This window comes from Ursus maritimus, unplaced genomic scaffold (genome assembly GCF_017311325.1).
Source record: "Ursus maritimus isolate PB19 unplaced genomic scaffold, ASM1731132v1 scaffold_11, whole genome shotgun sequence".
Classification (NCBI taxonomy): Eukaryota; Metazoa; Chordata; class Mammalia; order Carnivora; family Ursidae; genus Ursus; species Ursus maritimus.
In genome coordinates this window covers 6,333,115-6,347,898 of record NW_024423453.1, presented here as the reverse complement: position 1 = coordinate 6,347,898, position 14,784 = coordinate 6,333,115, and positions in this window count along the sequence as shown.

Sequence of the window (14,784 nt, the reverse complement as noted above, 5' to 3'; positions counted from 1 at the left end):
AAGCCTGGCTCTGCCACTTACTAGGTATGTGACTTGGGAAAGTAACTGCATCTTTCTAGGACTTGATTTAATTATGTCTAAAAAGGAGAATAATTACAGTACCTCATAGGGTTGTTTTGGTTTAAATTTGTCATTCTATATTAAGCACTTAACAGTAGCAGGCTCATAATAAGTGCTATGCCAGTGTTTGCTGTGTCAGGTATTATTATTATCATGATTATTGATAGCCGACTGGCTTTTATCAAAGATAATTATCCTCATCGAATCTATGTCTTCATCCTTAAAATGAAATAATAAGAATCTTCACCTTATAGGCTGTGATAAGGATTGAAAGATGTAAGTCATGTCAAACCCCTCACAAAATCATGGTCTGTAGCAAGTACTCAGGATTCACGGGGAATTTTAAGAAGCTGATTCTGGGGATTTCTCAGTTGTCTAGTAGAGGGAACCATAATGGCGGCCCCTGGGTGGCTCAGTCGGTTGAGCATCCAACTCTTAATTTTGGCTCCGGTCATGATCTCTGAGTCGTGAGATCGAGCCCTGTGCTGGGCATGGAGCCTGCTTAAGATTCTCTCTCCCCTCTCCCTCTGTCCCTCTTCCTTCTGTGTGTGTTCTCTCTTGCTCTCTCTCTCTCAAAAAAAAAAAAAAAAAAAAAAGAACCATAATGAATTCTGCAGTAGCCAGGACTCTCACTAATTTTCTAGTTATTGCTAACTCTCCCTCCTCCTACCTATCAGAGGGAGAATAAGCAGAAACGACAAAACTACTCTGCAAAGCACAAAAATATGTGTATGAAAGCACCTCTCCAGTTGTGGCAGCCTCTGAAAAGGTGGCTATGCCTACTTTCATCCTGTTGCACTGATCTCCAACTCTGTGGCCCTGCTACCCTATAAAGATAGGGTGTTCGTAATTATAGGTGGAAAAAAGTATAGTCACCAATGTTCACCTTCACGATGACAGTTGGGGGTAAATATCAGCTCTGCCGAGGGGTGGATCTTCCTTCCTTACCTCTCACAAGTGTCTTGCCTGAGCTGTCTTGGCATCATTTCTATAACGGGCATAACTTAAAATGTGATACTGCCATGAAGAAACAGACCCCCAAGACACCATCCCGAAGAACACTGTTGTAGAACAATGTTTCTACAGCGTCATATCACTTGCTGTAGAAGAGAAAAGTGGTACAGCTCATTTTTAAACCAAGCTAGTTAGCCAGGATCCAGACGCATGTATAAAACATGCATTATTATCTGGATTTAATTATGTCTTCCAAACCACACAGAGTCTGAGATGGAACAGGAAGAGTAGGTCAAGTATGGTTTCTGTTCTTGAAATCCTCTCACCCCACCACCCCACTTACCTGACAAAGGCATTTAACTTTAGGGAGCTGACACTCTCATCCCCTTGGTCTTCACCCCAGAATCTCATCAGCTTCTTCTCAGCCTCCTAATTGATGACTTGTGTGCCATTATCTGAGTCCTGACCTGAGGTTGTATCACCGGTATCTGCTTCTGTTATTCAATCCTTGGTGTGGGCTGTGCCTAAGACAAGCACCAGATAGAAAGAAGGGAAGAAAAAAACAAAAGATCATCATGCCATATTTTTTTAAAGTTTTTATTTATTTATTTTAGAGAGAGAGAGAGAGAGAGCATGAGCGGGAGGAGAGGGAGAGAGGGAGAGGGAAGGAGAATCTCAAGCAGATTCCATGTTGAGTGCAGAGCCCGATGCAGGGCTTGATCTCCAGACACTGAGATCACGACCTGAGCCAAAACCCAGAGCCAGATGCTAAACCCACTGTACCACCAGGTGCCTCATCCTGCTACGTTTTAAAACAGAAGCTCAATTCACCTTGATGCATAAAGACTTGAAAAATGAAATATTTCCACTGTGTATAAACAAATGATTTGGATAAAATCAGCAACACTGTTTTCTTTAAAAAAAGTGAGCTTTTGAATTCTTCAGGTAAAAATTTTACTACTTGGTCTTTACCTTTCTATATAATCAAACGTAGTCCTTAAAATTTCACATTTTCTTAGTCTACTTGGTTAGAAGATGTGTCATTTCACTGGATGTTGCTAAATCCAGTTTCACATCTTGAATTAAAAGTATTTTTCAACCTGTGAACCATTTTTAAAATAAATCTACTTCACAGTGACAACAAAACTGACTAGAAATATTAGTATATGCACTTGACCTGCTATAGATTATTGAGAGGTTTTGAATACAAGTGATAAGGGAAATACTGGTGCCACCAACAGAAACAGAGAAATCAGGACTCTACCCTGTGTTCAGAGGGACACGATAAAATAAAATAATTTTTATTTTAGAAAGGCTGATTTTGAGATGATGGCAGAGAATTTAAGAACAGGAAGCCAGAGATGCCAACTATTGTACAAGGAAAAGGTCATAGTTGTAAAGGAATATTTGGGAGTCATGAAATAGTAATTGCCCTAATTCTAGAAAGACTTTTTATGGTAGAATACCAAATTATGTGTCAGCTACATCATTCTAAGTAATGTTTACCGTTTAGAATGTTAGAAATATTTTCTTGTTTAATTATGTTTGAATCCACCACATGTACAAAGAGGTACAAAGAAGCATCACAGAACAGTTGCCCCTATATTTCTAGACCTGAGGCCAGCTCCCGACTCGTCAGTCTCTGGAACTGTGCGCATCTATTACAGAACCATTTGCTGATGGTCTGGATAGAAATCAGTAGTATATCATAAGTCCATTGTGTTCACATGGGCTCTGAATTGCTCTTTCATTTGCCTTCCTGTGTTCCCCTTTCTCTTTCGTGCTGCTTTATAATGCAGTTCACCATTCACCAGATGCAATTTTACATCCAGGAGATGACCATACTTCACAGCTGGCTAAGCTGATGTCCCTATTTCCTTTACACAAAAATCAGGGATGCTTCTAGACCCAAGAAGCTGGTAAAGTAAGGTCATTGCTGGTCATGAAGAGTTATGCAAGGATGAACAAAAATGTAATTCAGCTTCAAAACCAGTACCCAGACCAGACATAGATGAAATGACAAATGAAGGGAAATGGAAAGAAAAAAAAAAAAAACTTCCATTAAATTAAAAGGCATTTGTTCTCAATTTGACTTGATTCCCCTTTTTACTATTAAGGAATGCATGGAAAGCAACAAATTATATTTTGACATGTATTTACAAAAACACATTTTTGAGTTTTCATATTTTAAGAGAATTTTTCAAATAAAATTCCCAGCTATGAAAAAAAATTATCTTCTTTCCCACATGATTTTAAGAGATGCCATGGAACTTCAAGTTAATATTCTCACTTAAAAGACCTAAGAAAATGACCTATGATGACAAATTACATAATTTGAACTAATAAGCTTAAGGAAAATTCTAAGCCCTTTGTTTCAAATTATATTTTAGTAAAGTCTCAAGTTATTTTTATGTATTAATACATAATATATAAGCATATAAATAAATAAAAACGTGAGAACTCTGTATCTCACATAACATGATTTAATTTGCCAAAACTAGCCCTTATTATGAAAACTGAGTTTCCTCTTGATTGTCATTAATTATTTGAACCCACTAGTTCTCAAACTCTAATGTGCCAAAGAAGAATGGCATTTCTGAATCCCTAAAAGCTTTATACAATGAATCCAGGCAAAAACTCAGGAATCTAAATCTTCCACAAATATACCAATTAATTCTAAGGCATGAAATCTTCAGACAACCCTTTGAGAAGCTGTTCCGAATGGTTCTAGAGATCTTTAAAAAACAGAGTGAAACACCACGGTATTATTCATATTAAAGTGTCTACTTTAGGCCATTTTTTAGGAGTCAAAGCATGTCTTCATAAATAGAAATAAATGTTGTTAGAGTCTTGTACAGACTTCTATACCACACGATAAACAGACAAGTATCCAACTCGAAGAGGTTTAATTTGGGGACTGCTCGTGCTTATCTAGGTTTTATATCAGTAATATTCATGAAGAAACAATGGTTTGCGGTAAAGTTTTTAAGTTCCACTGGTGTATGCTAAGCAATACTCCGTTATGAACAATAAAAATACTGTATAATGTCAAACAAAACAAAACAGAATTTCCAGTGCTGCCCATCAAAAGACACTAAGTACTACTTCAGAGCCAAAATTCTTTGAGAAAAGCTGGGAGGGGGAGGGATATTGAGTTGGAGCGGGTAGAAACAAGGAGTGTGGTTTTAAGAAGTCTCTTCTTTCTTCCCATTTTCCTTCACATAACTCTCCTCCATAAAAATGTAATTCTTTGTGGAAAACCCTCGAATGTGCTAACGAAAGAGGTGTCCTGGGCCTTTTTTGGTACTGACAACTGATCCGTAGAAGAGAAGCCAGTAAGTCTTAGACGAATATTTAGACGCCAATTTCAAGACCTCTCACGTACAAACAATATTTTGTAACGTCAGGATAGCTTTATTTTGAAAGGCAAGTGCTCTGGACACTTTGTCCAAGCAAGCATTATCAAAAGTCTTAGTTTATATGTAATTGTACTGTGAGCAAAACTGATCTTCTAAAATTATTACTGTTTCAATTAAACACAAGAAAATACTGCATGAACCGAAATTACTGAGAAAATCAATTACCAATAAACCGACAGCGCATTTGTATTATAATTCGTCCTTTAAATAATCAGATGCTCTTCGATAAGCTTTAGCTTATTTCCCCAAAAGGGTCGACATGGCATTTTGTCTTGTATTTGAAAGCTATCTTTTGCTGTTAATTTGCATTAAACAAACAACAAAAAGACAAGAAAATCAAAGGAAGTACCCCTATCTAGTTCTCCCACACATCTTGAGCTCTGTGAGCAAGCAGTTAAAACATGCAAATCCAGTTTGGAGGAAATTCGACATCTCTATTATAGATGAAAGGTAAACAAAGCAGATGAAGGATTAGTGCAGTTCCAAATTTAAGATATTGCTCTCAGTGACTTATAATAAAGTGGTGTTGCACACGGTGGCATGTTTTAGGTGACATTTCAATTGTACGAGCAATTTGCATTCTATCTGACATTAAATAACGTTCTTAGTATTATGAATTCCAGCAGCATCCTCATCTCCACAGCATAAAGATATGAACTATGAGGCACATCTTAATGAAGGGAGTAAGTTTTCCTGTCAATCTGAAATGGGAGACAAGGTAGTACCTGGGCTAAACCGCCAGCAACATTACTGTGAGTTGCCCACTCCCGGCATAGTACAAATCTTCAGCTAAGGCATTCTTCTTATTAAATAAAGATCTATAACTGAACACATGTATCTGTAATATCACTACAATCCAAAGAAAATTAAAAGACAGATTATGTCCAGGATATTACATGCACCACCACAGAGCACCGCTAGAATCTGGTATGGTCTTGTTGCTAAGATACCTGGCTAATGCCACGGAAACGAGCCCCTCTTACTAATCTAGTACAATCCATGCATGCTTCCACATATTTTGGCAGGAGAAAGTAGGAGTCCACTGACAATGGTTTGGGATATTACTAGCCAGTGTTTCTGAATTTATACATTTTTTATCTCTTTCTGGTAAGCTTCAACAATCTTAGTGAAATAAGAAATGTAACACTCTGTTAATGGCATTTGGTTGCTTTATGCCATTTAAAACAAGTAAGATTACTTTTTATCCTTCTGCATAGTCAATAAAAGTTACTTAAAAAGGTAATTATTTAAGTGCCTTTGGTTGCAAAATTGTGGTGCTCCCCAAAATGATTCCCCTTAATCTTTGCGATTTATATTGTTACATGCACATAAATGACTAACTGCATTTTCTCTCTCTATTGCTTTCTTCAAGGAGAATGCAATATACCAGTTTCCCTGGGTGCATACTGAATAAGAAGTCAGAACACTAAAGCGAAATAGTTTTATCAGAAATTATTTGCAAACCTCTGATGCATAAGGCTGGTTTGCAGTGCTAACGTTCCCAAAGATTTTTGTTTTATTCATTTGAGAAAAAAATATATATGGAGAGAGAAGATTAAAAGCTCTTTTATGCATGACAATAATGCATAAAATTCCAAAATGAAAAATAAATACTTTGAGGAGTCCCCTGTATAGAATGCAAATGTGCCTTCCATCTCCAGGTGTCTTTTTTTTTTTTTTTTTTTTGAAACAGTCTGCTTTTGTTAAAGCAAACTAAGCAAAGATTCCTACTAAGAAATCAAACAGCTCTTTTTAAATGTAAGTGTGTTCTTACTCTGCAGCGCAATGCGATCTTCAGGGCATCAGTGACGGTAGTCCCATTGAGCTCAAGTTATGATAACAATAACTTTCGCAGATGTTCATAGCTGTCAAATATTATTCACTAAAATGTCAGAAGATGTGATAAAAAGTTAAACCAGAAAAATTATTCTAAAGTAATTGGTTCAAGTCAAGAAGGCAAGGGAAGGTCAAGCATTAATCCCTATCCATAAACAGTGAATGAACCATAGAGAAATCACAGCCATATTGATTTTTTAGGAGGAAACAATTGTGCACTGTATTGGTGGACACACAGATAAAGCGGGTGCTTATACATGTACCGGTGTGCAAATTTATAGTTGCATATCAAAGGTGCTCAGGGATTTAAACAAAAGTTTGTCTTCAGATTTACTGGATTTTGTGCTCAGATTTGCTTTCTTATCAATAGAGATTTAGCCCATCTTTGGCTATAATAAATTATATTCCAATTGCGTTAAGTTTACGTTGTTCACACTTTTTTTCTGTTTTCCACCCCATGGATTCACAAGGTCATATGGAGGGGTTATTTGACCAGAGGCCATGGGGACTTCATGGCTTTAGAATTCCATCTGCAATGTTAGGACAATGGCTCGTAATGATATCTTGCCTTCATCAGGGCGAAAAACAAATACCGCAACTATCACTGTACCGGAGAACGTGTTTTAAAAGTACACGCATTTTAGGGTTTTCGTTCACATGCTTCCTAGATTGTTGAGCTTGTTGGGCCATTGTTGCAATGAAAATTATTTCTGAATTACTGCCTAAGAGCAGTACACAAGGATAACTGTATTATGAAACAGGAGATTGCTCGTGACAAAGAAGAAATAAATCAATAACAGGTGCAAGTATCTCAGAAACTGTTACTTCAACATAAATTGTCCCTGTAAGAAGGACAGAAAAATGTTTTTACAAACCTTTTACTTTTTTCAATTCTCACTGGAATCCCATGTCAGAAGAGAAAATGGCTGTTTGCTTAGAATAAAGTGTCTTAGCCGTCTACGCGGACCTGACAGTAATGACAAAGGATGGGGCCGATCAATACCCATCTTCTTCATTCCTGAAGTAATAACTTTCAATAGGAAAATCTATTTACTTTTACTTACCTTTATTTTATTTCATTTTGCCTTAAAGAAGTTCATTCCAGGGGGAGGGTTTACCTTGCAAACAGCAGTTAACAAACTGATGATTTAACTAAGGACCCCGGGCCAGGAGGGGCGTCACCGCCGTTGTACCTGTGTCAATGCTAAGAAGAAACATATTTCTTTGGGGTCGAAATTTGTTATTCAAATAGCAAGCGCTCGAGGCCTTTCAAGGTTCACAGCTGAATATCTGGAATGTGTATCAACCAGGTCAATCAGAACAGGGTCAGTACTCGCATTCTCTCGAGGAGGGCTTCTTAAATGTTTCACATTCCATTAGCTACTGTACTACAATGGCAAGTACCATACCCCGGATGAGGATTTAAAAAGCAAACCTCAAACTCTTTCTGGGAAAGAACTGTAGTTTCATGCCCTGTACACAAACCCTTTGGAAAGGCCGTGCGTTGTCTGTCGAGGTCTCCAATGGTGAGGAAGCTTTCACCACAAATTGTCACAACAGTCATTATTTCAAATTGCTCTGCAAAATGGAGTGCTCCGCATATGAGTATACACGCTGAAATAAGACATTTTCCAAGGTTGGAAACATGCTCTCTTCTCTTTGTCCCTTTCTACCTCTCTGGCAGGGCTGTAACTGTTTTATAATTATGATAGATTTTTGTTTCTGTTGGGCTAGAATTGGTTTAAAAGTTATGGCTTTTTGTTTCCTAAACACATTTGTTTCACAGATAGTCTTTTTCCAATGAATCAAAATTGGCATTTGAAATACGAAGCACTTAATAATGCTTAATGACAATTCTTATCGACAACTCTGTTGCGTGACTTTCCTCTTAATAATTTTTTATTTTCGAAGCTGTAATTAAAAGCCACTGCATTTTAATAGAATCAAAAAATTTTGTAATTGTCTTTATAGAATTCTTGATAGAATTTCTCTACGTGAACAGAGAAATAAAAGAATTATTCACACACATATATACCCGATGATTTCAGACCAATTATGAATATTAGATAACCTTTTTATACTAGAAATGGTTGCACAAAGACAGTGATATCGATATCAATAGCAATGTAAAGTTTTAAAATAATCAGCATGAACTAAACAGCAACCTGAGACTAATTCTCATTGTGATTTTTTAAATTAATAATTGATAATTAATTTTAAATCAAAAGGAGTAATAAAAACCCATTTCTGAATTCTAGGTTCCTACGTAAATCTCAGAACACTCACTGTGTATATTTGTTACTAAGAAAGGAGATCACTGGTATTAAACCCCTGCTTAAATCAACTGCAAGATGGGAAATAAATTAGAGGCGGTACTCTCCTTAGAATTTCTAAGAAAACATATATTAACATAGATGTAATATAGCAAGAGAATTAATTGCAAATAAAGTAAAATGTACAGAATGATAAGGATAAATTACATTTCACTTCTCATATCTAAGCATTCATTACTAAGAGGATAGCAGCAAAGAAAAAAAAATGCATGTATGCCTTACTCATTTTATATTTGCCCCAGACACAGAGGATCACATTTTACCTGGAGGTGCTCAGGCTTTCACTTTGATAAACTTCTCTGCGGGCATTTTCATGTGTGTGCCTTTGTACGAGGAAAATAATACACAGGAAAGCTTCGTATATTATTGAAACACAAAAGACAAATATTCCACGTGAGTAGGGTCCCCAATAAATCTAAAGAAAGGCCATTGACAATTTTATAAAAAATATAGTTTCACTTGTTAAAAGGCACCAAGGGATTAGAGAAAATATTCAAGGTCTTAAGGTTCTAGAAAGCTCTTTGTTGTCGTTGTTCTCAGTGATAGTAATTTTTATTCATTGGCTTGAACTTGCAACATATTCTGTTGTAGAATTTTGTCCACTGTGTCATGTTCTCTCTATTGACATGAATCTAGACCTACTAGACCCCTCCAAAAATAATTGCATTTATTTTAGGAAAATCAAAATAGGTAACAAATATATAATAATATGCACAATTAAGGATAAGCCCTTTAAAGGGTCTTTCTAAAGGATTAGTCCTAGAAGGAAGAATAGGTGCTCTTGAAAATATAAACAAATATTAGGGAAGGATGTACAAAATTGAAGACATAATAAAGCTAAATCTCAAATTTAAGGCAAATAAGTGCTGTTACTTATCCCTCAAACTATACTCATTTTAATATTTCAACTGAAACTGAGTATCTGCAAGTGGAGTAAGTATTCAGTACTTGGTTATTGAATAAGTAAAAGAAAGAAGCCAACTGTGCATTTAATAATATATTCAGCTCTGAGGCCTAAAAGAAGGTAAATGCATTTTTCTCCCCTGCTCATTTTGTTGTATAAAATTAGAACTCCTAAAATCTTCAATACTTTGATGATTGCATGATCAAGAAGAAACCCAGTAGCCGTGTGTTAAATGCATTGCGTTTGTGAGTTAATTTTCACGTCTTCCTGTGAAGAACTGGAGACTACCAGCTAGGAACAGGGTACTAGACTGAGGCATGAAAAAGAAGGCAAGACAAAGAAACGCACACGGGCCATGACCGCAACACGCATTTTATAAAAGACTGATTCAGAAAATTTCACTGTGTTTGGAGAAATTACATTACGGTCGGGAGTTATTATTAGGCGGAAAGCTTCAGACCACTATAAAGCCATGAAGCCCATCGAAGAAGCTCAAGAAATAGGTTTCTGACGTATTTGTTTCATCTGTATATATGTATATATGTCCGTCTGTCTGTCTGTGTGTATCACAATTACACAACTAACTGGACACATGGGCGATGCCAGATAATCTATATTACTTCAGTGGGCCAGCCTCCTGATTTTCTCCCCAATTTCCTAAGGTTTTAAAGAAATGAATATCTGCATGGTTTACGCCCATCTTTTGGATCCCAACAAAAGGTAAGGCCATAAATAGGCATTCTCGTCCATATCCACAGGCTCTAAATTACACAGGGTTGTAGGAACTGGCGCCCATGGGCACAAAGGCAACGTGGCTTCCTCGGGTTTTACCAGACACTTCCATAGTTGAGCTCGTTGTTTTCATTTTATACTATACGGATTTATCTCATCTCTCTTTTAGAAACCTTCTCAAGCTTTATACCTGAATTCCCTCAAATCTGGACCCCAAATGAAGCCAATTGGTTTATACACACACTCAAAATCGCTCCGTGGTTGATGAAAGCTGCGGTCCCGCAAGGGTAATAGCGCGGCAACAATGGGGTTGCTAATCTGTGTGGAGTAGTTGCACACATACGCCTCTTCTTATTGTGCATGACTTAGCCGTAGTAAAAGCCTGAATGTCGTAGTCATGTGCGCTCATCTAAAGCACGACTTTCCATCACTTAGCGCACCCGTTTGATTGAGACCTATTTTTATAAAAAGGCTGTGTGTACGTGTGTGCCCTGAATTTCTGAATTTCCAAATTTGCTAGTGTCACTGACTTTTTTTTTTAAACAAAAAATATCCACTTCTTCCTAGCTCAAAGTCAGAGACCATTTCAGAAATGTAAAACAGTCACAAATGATGGGACGTAGCGGAGTAGCTACGTTAGTCTTCCCTTCTTGCATGCAGGAGCTCAAAAAATGCTGTCGGACACAGCGCTTTATTCGAAGAGGTTTCACACATGCATTTTTAATCAGGATTATATTTCACAGAAATCTGTCACCGCTCACAAGTGCAGCCGGCCGGTCCTCCTTGAAATGTATCAGCTCTCGCTCTCAGCCCTGAACTAGTTTTCCTTTGTACAGATCGGGACTTGGTGATCCACAAGGCGGTGTTTTTCTTAAAAGGAAAAAATAATCCCTTAGAATTGCTCGGGACCCGCACGCACATTGTTTTTAGTTCAAACATACAACTGCTTTAACCTGGAACTGTGGTCTAAGGCACTCTCTCCGCCAAGTTAACAGCCTCAACATTTGGCTGTAAGGTATTTACTAAAGCTAGAAGACCTAGTAAGTGGTTATTTGAAATTCAATCATTTACCTAAATTTTTGTGTTGAGTTAATCCTCCGTTTTTCTTTTATTTTTGATCTATCTTATTACTAATCTGTTCACTCCTAAATAATTGTTAAGATGATATAATAAGCAAAATATAGTAAAAAGATTGCTTATGTGGTTATCTCTCTCTAGTGTGCTCTAAATGATTGGACATACTGTGTAATCATACAATAGAAGTACGTTCTTATCCATGTGTATAAAATATCCTATAGAAATTTATAGGTGCAGAGAAACAGCTCAAGTGTGTGTGGGGGGGGGGTGTGTAGATACATATCCCTAACAATGTGGATGTTAAAAGCCAATGGAGGAGATTAATGATCATAATTACTATTGAAATATAGGTATGTTTTGAAATTATATCTATACATTTCAATAAAAAAAATCTATTTAGAATGCCTATATTTTAAAACTTTCAGCTTATTTCTTGCAACAAAAATTCACTCTCAAATACTAACACAGGAACAGAGATTGTTTTTAAAGCTTACTTTTGCATATAGCATGTTTACTGTCTAATGAGTAACGAATCTCTGTTAAAGTACGCCTGACACATTACACAGCTACTGACTCACACTTGTCTCAGAGTACATTTCAAGGAGCGCACAGAGGAGAATTTTTAGGTTACAGGAAGCTCTAAAATTTGTGCAAATGCAAAAGAGTAAATCCAGTTTAAAATCTGTACGTTGGGAACTACTGTATATCAGCATATGTCCAGAAAAATAGGCCGGGACCAATGGCACCGAAACATTCGCATGAAGTAACCATATCTATATGTTGTCAAGCAACTGGTCATAAAAGCACTGAATAAAAGGGCATTTGAAATTGGATAGTTCTGAAAATACCACAGCTGATTTTTTATATTCTCTGACAGTTAAGAACAAAAAGACTTTCAGACAAAGATTTTAGACACTCCCTGTGATATTCGACTTCCCAAAGTTTACGCGTAAGATCACCAAAATTCTGGAACCCCAAAATAAAAAAATCAGCATTAAGCTGCTTGATTCTTGATTCGCAGTTGCTCCATGTTCATAAAATTACTATACTGCTCTCCCTCAGCGTCATAAACACTGCACATTTTAACATCTGTCAAAGCATTTAAAAACCTAGACCTTACATCTGCGAAACTGGGATGCAGAAAGGCAGCCTAGAATATTACACAGTGGCCTTTTTAGAAACATTACATTTTTCGGAGTTAAGGTTTTATTTGATGTTGCCACAATCAGAAAGTTTGAAAAATAGATCTCAAAATTCTGTTGGATAGAATTAGCAGCACAAATACCAATGACGCAAAATTTTCAAGAGCTTAAAAGATAAAATTGTCTTTCAGATCCAAATTGTTGCCTAGTTTAAGTACAAGGAAAAAGAGGGTATTAAAGCAATCATACTTTTTTTATCCGTTGCTTTAGCATTTAGTTAACAAGGAATCTGTGGCTTTGGAGTTGCTTAGCCAACAGCCTTGTACAGCCCATTTATATTCCCCAAATGGTTTCATGTTTCCAAAGGGAAATTTTAGAGGGCATTAGTTTAAAATATTTATCTCTCTATTTAGGAAAATCTCCCTCTGTAGTTTAACAAAACAAAACAAGACAAAACAAAAAGAAACAACAACAAAATCAACCCCCCCAAACATACACTTTATAATGACTTTTCCCTGAGTAAATATTAATGTTTAAAAGATACAAAATAAAGAATAACAATAGTAAAATGAAATAATTTAAAACATGACATTAAAAAAATTTCTCACAACCTAAAAGAATGTCATTATAGAAGATTAATGATAAAGTTTTACATTTTTCTTAGAATGTACAAACCTAAACTTCCTAGATCCTTTTGAAATCTAAAAGATGTTAATTTTGTATGTTTACAATTGTATTTGTCTTTTAACATATAGGATGATTTTTAAAGTGGATAATAAGCATATTCAATGTACTAGACTCACCTCTTCCTACTATCTGGAAGCCTGAGGCCCAAATATCTGTATTTGAGTCTTCTTTTACAACTTGGGCCCAATTCCCTGAATCTACACTTCCTCATCTGAAAAGTGGGAATTATTTCTGTCTCGCATCACCTGTCTCACAAGTTTGTGAGAATGACAATTATTGTCACAGTGAGCAGAATACATTTTGTGTTTCTGGGGCACATGGACCCCATACTTAATAAAGTCAATCCAAAAGGAATGAAGTTAGAGTCTATCAGATTTCCCTATACGTTTTTTGTTTGCAGTTTTTCTAATAAGTGTCCCCAGACAATGTCTTATTTATTTACTTACCTTTCTATACATTGTCTCCCTTTCCTAGAATGTCAGATACTTTGGGCAGTGACTTTGTCTTTTCCATCACTGAATCCCCAGAGCCTGACTCAGTAGCTGGCACATCAAAGATGCCCCAGTTCTTGTTGTTGATTTAATTATATAAAAGCTATGTGTTCAAACAAATATGTAGGGATTCAAGCTCCTACCACCTTCCCCCAGCAGTGTCTAAGCCCCATATACCAATGGATCTGGGTGGGGTAGGTGACATGCCCATCTGATCAGTAAATATGATTCAACTAAATGTTAAGTCTTTACATCCCTAGTTTCCCTTTGATGAAGGTCTTTTCCATGGTCTATATGACCTGATCCTCTTAATACAGGTATCCAGATCCAGTATTATTCTTTCCGTGTATGCAAGACACAACTGATGTCATCGCTCACATCAAAGGCCCATCTATTCACTGTATCTCATCCCCTTTTCACCTTATCTGTTTTTTCCTTCCTCTCGCAACTATAAACTGGTGACTACCATATTTGTATCTCGCAACTATAAACTGGTGACTACCATATTTGTATCTCCTACCCTACTGCTCTTCTTAACTCCAGACTCCTATATCTCAAATACCATGTTTAATGGACATCTCAAACTTATACGACAAAAATGGAACTCTTGGTTTTTCCCCCAAATCTACTTTCTGTGGTCTTTTGTATCATAGTAAATGACACCAAGCTTCCACCAATTACTCTGGAAAACAAACACAAAAACAAACACATCTGGGAATCATCCTTGACTTTAATTTTGCATATTTCGTATCTAGCGCATCAATAAATTCTCTCAGCTCCATCTTCAAATTATAACCAAAATCCAATCATGTCTCGTTATATCTACCTCTGTCTGCTAACAAAGCCATCTGTCATCTTTTGCCTGGACTGCTAGCATAGCTTCTATACTGGTCATTTGGCTTCCACTCTTGTCTCCCTAATATTCTATCAATATTCAGAACCCAAATCCAGTTATGTCGCTAACTGGAGCCACCCAATGGCTTTTCATCACATTTAGAATAAAATCTGAAGACCCATGGTCCTACATCATCTGTCCCCAGCCCCACTTTCCTAATTTTATCTTCTATCACTTTGCCCATATCTCTTTGAAACTTTGCTCTTCCTCAGGACCACTGATCACACTCTTTCTTAATGTTGTTGTTTTTTTTT